Here is a 9,226-nt window from a genome sequence, read left to right as displayed (position 1 = left end):
CATCCTTCTTCTTAGCGAAAAAGAAACCAGCTGCCACCTGGGAGGATGAGGGTCGGATGACCCCTGCCGCCAACGATTCTGAAATGTAATCGTCCATAGCAGCCTTCTCGGGAATGGAAAGGCTGTAAAGACGACTGCTAGGGAGAGAGGCCCCAGGACGGAGGTTGATAGCACAATCATATGGCCGATGCGGAGGGAGAGACTGAGCCCGCGTCTTGCTGAAGACCTCCCCGAGATCATGATACTCGGGAGGAACAGAGGAAAGATCGGGAGGAGGGGCAATCGGAACAGTCTGGACTGCTGGACCAGGTGCGGCCTGAAGACACCGGGCGTGACAGGAGGAGCTCCACTCCAAAATGTTACCAGACGACCAAGCAATGTGTGGCTCATGCTGAGCCAACCAGGGACGCCCCAAGATCACAGGAACTAAGGGAGACTGGATGACGAAGAACTGAAGGCTCTCCACATGGTTTCCAGCAATAGTGAGAGACACGGGACAGGACTGTCGGGTAACACTGGCCAGGCGGCGCTCATCCAGAGCAAAGGCCTCTATTGGCCTCTCCAATTCCTCACATGGAATGTTAGCTTGAGCAGCAAACGTAGAGTCCAAGAAACACCCATCAGCTCCCGAATCGATGAGTGCGCCTACAGTGAGCCGCTGGTCTGCCCAAGCCAGGGTAACGCTCACAAGATGGTTAGCCGGAGCAGGATGGCGGGAACAGGAAAGACGGCTCACTAGGATCTCCCGGGGTCCCAGTGAGCCTAATCTTTTGGCCGCGTAGGACACTCGCTGATCCGGTGTCCCTTAAGACCGCAGTAAAGACAGAGACCTGCCTTGAACCGGGCCTCACGTTCAGCGGGAGTCAGTCGTGTACGCCCAAGCTGCATAGGTTCCTCCTCTGTCACTGTCTGGGAGGAGGAGAGGCTTGCCACAGGGGAAGTGGAGTGCGACGAAGAAGAGCCCCCTTCGGAAGCTCTGGATGGCTGAGAGGTAGAAACGGTTCCCCGTAGACCTCGCTCGCGCCTTCTCTCGCGGAGACGTCCATCGATGCGGATGGCAAGGCTGATAAGGTCGTCGAGAGAGGTAGGATCCTCCCGGGTGGCTAGCTGATCCTTGACGGCATCGCTGAGGCCCCTACGGAAGGTTACCCGAAGTGACTGGTCGTTCCAGCCACTCTCAGCCGCAGCCAGCCTGAACTCGACTGAGTAGTCAGTGACACTGCCACTGCCCTGCTGGATCCTGCTCAATCGGACACCCGGATCCTGACCGTACACTGGATGATGGAATACCTTCCGAAGCTCAGCCACAAAGTCATCGTAGGAAGAGCAGAAACTGGCCCCCATGGACCAGGAAGCAGTGGCCCACTGAGCAGCGCGGCCAGTCAGCAGGTTAGTCACGTAAGCAACTCTTGCAGCATCTGTGGTGAACCCCCTGGAATGGTGGGCGAAGACAAGCTCACACTGCATGATGAACGTGGCACAGGTCTCAAAGTTGCCATCAAAAGGCTTGGGATTGGAGATACTGGGCTCCCGGAAATCCGAAACATAAACGGTAGGATTATCTAAGGCAACGGCTGCGGGCACTGCTGGAGGAGGGGCGGCCGGAACTGGTGGGACAGCTGGCTGGATGGTGATAGCCGCTGTGAGAGTTTGCAACTGCTTAAGAACCTCCTCTTGTTGGCTCGCGAGCGCCGCTTGCTGGGCCGAAAGAGAATCCACCGAAGCCTGGAGGGGTTGCACCTGAGCCCGGAGGCCCTGCATGGCAACAGCGGCCTCTTGTAGTTGCTGGCCGTGGGAGGCTGTAAGCTGAATCTGCTTATAGAGAGCAGCCTGGACAGGATTGGCGTCTAGGTTGTCTGGGTTCATAGTGAGGGCGAGTTCGTACTGTTAAGGTTTGTAGAACGAACCCAATAGCGACAACACAAGACAAAGTAAAGCACCAACCTGGCAGGACTCGTAGAGGAGAGCCGGCCGGGCCTGGACAGAAGGGGGAGGCACTTCAGGCGGAACTTGAGAATAGCTTCTTAAAAATGGGAAAACGTAAACTGCCCCCTTAATCCGAAAAGGAAAAAACGTAAACTGCTCCCTTAACGTCCGAAAGGGAAAAAACGTAAACTGCTCCTTTAAAGTCCGAAAGGGAAAAAACGTAAACTGATCCTTTAAAGTCCGAAAGGGAAAAAAACACAAACTGCTCCTTTAAAGTCCGAAAGGGAAAAAAACACAAACTGCTCCTTTAAGGTAGAAGTCCAACCGAGTAATAAGATCCACAGTGAGAGAGGAGAAATTAGAATATCAAAAACTTGATCTCAACTAGAAAATCACGATGGGAAAATCCAATGGGGAAAACACAAAGAGAGTTCTTCTCCGAACAAGCTCTCAAGGAGAACTGACACAAGGGAATAATCAAACAAGCAAAAACACGGAGAATACTACAATCTGTACTCCACCGGGAGACACAGAAATGTCACAAAACTCGAGACGAAGAATTTACTCACGGGACTGTTCAGGACGAACTCGCGACGAGTTCTGGAAAGCAAACAAACTTATACTAGAGTGGTTAACGAGTAGGTAGGCTGCAGGTGTTTCAGACGCGCCCTTCCCCCGCTCTCATTGCTGGTTGCCAGGTTGGTCAACAGACCGAGCCCTAACAGGAGCAAGCCAAAAGAAGAAGATTCATATAGGACTACTGCAAAACAAAGAGTATGGTGAAGAGTTGTATGGGTCAATTAAATAGCCTTTATCGAGCTCCCTTTTGAGTAGCTGAGACACTACGACTAACTTATTTAGAGCGAGATGGACGTTTTTGGACACGAATGAAGAGGCTAGGGAGGAGACAACCCCTACCCGAAACCCTTGAGAAAGACCAGTGAGCAAATGATCGACAGATACAGGATCAGGATGAGAAGACAGCTCTGACGCAAGAGCTGGGCCACCTATTGGAGTACAAGTGTGGATTTTTAATAAGTCTTTGAACCACAACAATTCTGCTGCAGAAGGCGAGACCAGCGTGGGCACGCTGATCTTAGGTGAGCGTCTTTGCAGTTGCTGCAGATGTGGAGAACAATGCAATTGGGGTAAGTGCACACATTTCCATTGAAATTATTGCATATGGGTTGAGTGTTGAAGGTAGGCATATTGCAGCCATGGCTGTCAGTTTTTTTCTCTCTGAGAGGAAGATAGAACATAGTTTTGGGCAGGGCCCCATGCACTTGGGGGAAAAATGGACCCAGAGGGCAGAGAAATGGAATGACCCATATTGCTGCAAATAATGCATGACACTGCTTGCAAGCCACACACTAGCATGACCAACAATTCAGTGGCCAAGACCGACCAGTTCAAGCAGATGTTTGATTCAGTGATGTAATGTGCTGCTTTGCTGGAAAAACATTTGTGGTTTTGGTAAAATATTTCACCCAAATCTCAAGTTTAAATCCCCAGTCAGCTCTGGATAGATGGAGCATATCACATCATGACTGATGCCAAAGCAACTACAACTTCACCCATTGATATATATTTTGATAATCTGGGATTGGTAGATTTAGTAGCCACTGTGGACACTTTGTTTTCACTATTTGGAGATGGGAGTATCAAACTGATAAGGTTAATTTCTTTTCCCTGAAAAATGGTTGACCTTAATCAAACATTTTGCAGAGTAGTAAGCTCTGAAAGGAACACAAGGCCTACCTGGCATAGAAGCAGAGGCCAGGGAGTGCTGTGGCACAACTGAGGCACTTGCAGTGGAAATGGATGGCTGAGGAGCAGGTGCCAGTGCATGAATCAAGGGAATTTGAGAAGCAATAAGCATTGCAGAGGAAGATGATGAGGCTTGGGTGTTCTCCGACCACTGGGCAAGTATCAATTGCATGAATACTATTTACCAGAGACAGGAGAGTTGATGTTAAGGCATTATCTGATGGATGAATGGCACCATTTGGTTGATCAGGATGCACAGAGCTGGCAGAGACATTCTTACGATTGATTTGAGGAGCTAAACAATGAGTTTTCTTTGTGCATTTGTGACCAAGAGCTTCTGTAGAGCCAGACGTTGCAGGGGGCTCATCCTGAACTGATGTTTCCTAAACTACTTCGTTAGCCAAATCTTGAAGCTGTGAGAGATACAGCCCTGGAGCCAGAGTAATACCTTGAGCTATTAATATCTCCAGAATTTCTGAATCTGATTCTCTTTGCCATCCACAATCCGAATACTGCGCAAGTTGGCAATGAGATAGAAGCAATTTCAAATAACTCAGCATTGATCAGATCAATTTCTGAGTCTGACCTAATAAAATGACAGCCCAAGTTTAACAAAAAAAATCAAAGTGCAAACTCGCCATACATGACCTGCACGATGATTGATGCGTGTATAACAGCAGAAATACCTAGCAGCAAAGAGAGAAAAAAGACAGCAGCAAGATGATAGGCTAACCATGCAGGTGTGTTGCTGTGCTATTGGATAAATGAGAACAGGTGATGTGATCAGCTGATAACTGAATTAACAGCCCCAGACAATGACAGTGAGGGAAAATATGAGTAAGCATGCATGAGAGATGAGAATGGCAGGATACAGGGGTGCCCACTACGTCGATCGTGATCGACCAGTAGATCACGAAGGCAGTGCCGGTAGATCTCCATGACATTCCAAAAAAAAATTTTTTTTTTCAAGACATTAGCCTACCATCTGTCCTCCATTTGGCATTTGCCTTTTGATTGACGTAAAGGACGGCCAGTCTGCTGTTGCCTAAAACCAAAGATTCTAGAACGGAACCTAAAACTTTGTTACAGTAGGTTACCATAACAACCAGAGCCCTTCTCTAACGTACCTTGAAGTTCACATGCCCACAACGTGAGCTAATGCAGAACTGCATCGAGCTAGCTAGTTCTACTCTCTAAAAAAAACTCTACTAAAAAGTAAAACAAAACAAAAATGAGTGGGGGGAGCTGGACCTAGCAAGAAACAAAAAACGTACCATTTCAATGTGGAACGGGAGGAGGACTTTTTTTTCACCATGTCTTATTCCAAATGCGTTTGTCTCATCTGTCAGTCTAGCATTGCTATCCCAAAAAAAGGAAATGTAGAGAGGCACTTTCGAACTGTTCATAAAAACCATGACAATGACTTCCCTCCGAAAAACGAGCTGAGAAAGAGAAAGGTGAGGGAACTAAAATCACAGTTAATCGTGCAGCAGTCACTTTTCACGCAGCTGAATTCAAAGGCAAAGGCAGCCACTGAAGCATCTTTACGGGTGAGTCACTCCATCATTAAGCATAAGAAAGCCTTCCAAGGTGGAGAGATGATGAAAGAGGCCTTCCTTGAGGCAGCAGATTCGTTGTTTCGGGACTTTAAAAACAAATCAGAAATAATATCTTCAATCAAAGCTCTCCAGTTATCAAGAAATTCTGTCACAAGGCGCTGTGAAGTGATGGGCGATGATTTGACACAGCAGCTTTGGAGGGACATCATGGACTGCGAGTGTTTCTCACTACAATTGGATGAGTCTACGGACATAAGTGATACGGCCCAATTGTGCATTTTCATTCGGATGGTGTTTCAAGATATGACCGCAAAAGAGGAGCTGTTAACAATACTACCCATGAAGGAACACACGCGGGGAGAGGACATTTTTCAAATCTTCAAAAACTTTGTGGATAAAATCCAGCTTTAAGTGTGTAAACTGGTGTCAATCACCACGGACGGTGCGCCTGCTATGGTGGGCTGCTCGAATGGATTTATTGCCAAGTGCAGGGAGGACGATGCTTTCCTGGACTTCCTTAATTACCATTGCATAATACACCAACAAGCATTATGCGCAAAAATGCTAAACATGAAAGAGATCATGGAGGTGGCAACCAAAATCTCCTGTTCTATTCGAGCGAGATCTCTTCAAAGACGGTTGTTTCGTACACATTTGGAAGAGGCCGACTGTAACTACTCTGACCTCTTGCTACACACTGACGTGAGAAGGCTTAGTAGAGGAAGATTCTTGCAGAGATTTCGAGAGCTCTGTCCAGAGATTAAGGAGTTTCTCCTTATCCCTTAACATGCGGAACACAAGCAACTTAATGACAATCAGTGGCTGCTAGACTTGGCGTTTTTAACTGATTTAACCAACATGTTGAACGAGCTTAATTTAGAGCTGCAAGGAAAAGACAAAAGCACGGTAAACATGATCAGCTCAGTTAACGCTTTCAAACGGAAAATGCAACTTCTGTCCTCAAAGTTGCAGCGCCGTGATTTGGGAAACTTCGAAACCTCGCAGCAGAGCTGGAGAAGCAAGGGAGGGCATGTGTGCAACTTGACAGTGCACGCTACACAGAGCAGATTGAAAATGTCCGGTCAGACTTTGACAAACAGTTTCAAGACTTTGCTTTGCTCGAGCCAATCACTACATTTATGTGCTACCCATTTGGGGAAGATACAGAGGTGGATTCCCTCGCCTCAAAAATGGCAACACTGTTTCACCTGAACTCGTCTGCAGTGGAGGATGAGATGCTGACAGTACAGGCTGACATTCAGCTTAAGTCCAGGGCGCATGGAGAGTTTTGGAACTTACTTACAGAGGACAAGTACCCAAACATGAGGAAATGTGCAACCTCCTTGACAGCATTATTCGGCTCTACTTATTTGTGTGAGTCAGCCTTTTCTCACATGAAGATTATCAAGTCCAAATACCGTTCCACCATGACAGATGATCATTTGGAGGCCTGCTTGAGGCTGGCTACCAACAGCTACTGTCCGAACTATGCAACACTGTTTGACTCCCTCCAGTGCAGGTCATCATCAGAGTAGAGAGGTAGAGATCACAGATCTATTTAATCTCACATGAAGATTATCAAGTCCAAATACCATTCCACCATGACAGATGATCATTTGGAGGCCTGCTTGAGGCTGGCTACCAGCAGCTACTGTCCGAACTATGCAACCCTGTCTGACTCCCTCCAGTGCAGGTCATCATCAGAGTAGAGAGGTAGAGATCACAAATCTATTTAACACAGCTGTAAAGGTTCATGCAGTGATGCAATTTCAACGTAGTGTAGTAGCAAATGCTTGGTATGATTATTGCCTGTGTAAGGTTCAATATAAATGCAAATCCATTGCAATACTGTATATGTAACACAACATGTATATAAATACACACACTGCATATAAATGTTCATATACTATATGTAAAACATGTATTGAGTATTTTTTTTATTATTATTTTTAATGAGTAGATCATTTTGACCTGGTCATTTTAAAAGTAGCTCACAAGTCAAAAAATTGTGGGCACCCCCCATACAAAAGATAGTCTTCCTAACTGAACTTCTGCTAAAGCCCATTTTTTAAAATGTATTAACAAATGTAATTTATGGTACATATAGCTTATATTAGTTGTACAACGTGATCATTGTACAGTAGCAAGCCAAGCTGGGTTTTGTGAACTGGTCAGGGAGAATGATGACTGCCTCATCTGCTGTACGTCCTTTTAATTTGTGTTAATACATTTGTCTATATTTGTGTTTTGATCAGTGAGAGCGAGGTTGGGAGTGAGAGGCACGCTAGACACTGTGTGATGGAAAAGTAAAATCACTTCATTCTTGCTTACAGGGGAGATTGTTCAAAGTACCAATCTTGCTTTATATTTTGCAATCGTGTTGGTAAAACTACTTGGTGTAGTCGCTCACACATGGTCCATCAGAAGGGTGTTTTGCTTTTCTTCTGAATGCCATAAACTTGGTGTTGATTGATGCTGATTAACCAATTGATCAACTAATCAATTCTGAAATGACTCAAGTATAGAGCTATGCAGATGATCATATGACCAAATCAAAAAAAAACAAAAAAAAACTAACAGTCCTCTGCATGTTTGCATAATTATTAATGTGAACTCATTTGTTTCTGATCCATAGGGTCCTATTTGTAGTTTCAAAAACTTTGTTTTATTATTTTTTTCATGTGCATTGTGATTTGGTTGGTTGTGTGTATTATGTTTGCTGCTATTTCTCTCATGATACTAGTAAGTACTGAACTAAAATGCACTGAACTGAAAATAACTGAACTGAATTAAATTCAAATAAATTGGAGTGGACTGGACTAGACTGGACTGGGCCAGACTGGACTGAAATGAACTGGACTGGACTAGACTGGACTGGGCCAGACTGGACTGAAATGAACTGGACTGGACTAAACTGAGCTGAACTGGTTGTGTTAATATGAGATGGATTCTATGAATGCTGACAATATGAAATATTAGTGTGTGATAAATTCCTAATGTCATCATGATCTTCCAGCTTTTCCTATTGAAATACTTATACCACTCCCTATGTCTCTGTATCCGTTGTTCTTTACCAGCCACAGTCCTATACAAAGTGTGAGTCCTTGTATCTATATTCTATAAAGAGAAAACTGGAAATGTCATTAACTGTGCATCCAACCCTGTGTTGTGCAACTGTACAAATTTGAAAAAAAAAAGGCAAAATATGGGATTATACATGTTATAAAAGGCACTGGTCAACAAAATGTATAAAAACATCAACAGTATAGCTTCACTATAAAGGGCTTTTTTTGTCTGCCATTCCAGACCCATATGAAAACCAGTCTTCTGGGGACTACTGTTAAGAAATTCTTCTTGTAGTGAAAAGTCTTTATATGCCATTCTGTTGGTCGCCCCAGTTTTTCCAGAGTTGGAAAAGGGCATTTGATTCATCTGTGTGAAGTATGCCAGACACATAGAAGAAGCTTGACAAATGTCCTGCGCAATATATCTCAGTTGATATGCAATCGTAAGTGTCAAAACTTGACCAAATAAATGAATCATCACAAGGAAATAATTAAAATATTGCAAGACATTGGCAGGGAGTTGTTCTTTAAGGATAATGGTGATAAGGGAAAAAAAGAGCAAAAAAAACCAATTGAAGCCAGTGGGTGAAAGGTTGCAGTATCTGCCTCTATAATGTAGCAGATCACTGTGCTTGTGGGTTTAGAGCCACAACTCATTAAGTCACAATTCGCAGCATGGTTAACAAGTTTGTTTCACCCCATGCAACCTCGCAAACGTTTCAATGCATTGTGAACAATTAACGAACCCTTGGCTCCTTTAAAGGCATTATATTATTATCTGATATTCCATCTTTTTGATTGCTTTTTTTTCAAATGGCAGTGTCTAAACCTTTAATATCCCTATCAGCAAAACTCTAATCAATGCCTTTCCTTTTATTTCTTTGTAGAAAATTACACCTTTGTAATTTT

This window comes from Lampris incognitus, chromosome 8, assembly GCF_029633865.1.
Source record: "Lampris incognitus isolate fLamInc1 chromosome 8, fLamInc1.hap2, whole genome shotgun sequence".
Taxonomy (NCBI): domain Eukaryota; kingdom Metazoa; phylum Chordata; class Actinopteri; order Lampriformes; family Lampridae; genus Lampris; species Lampris incognitus.
Note: the sequence above shows the minus strand (reverse complement) of the source record.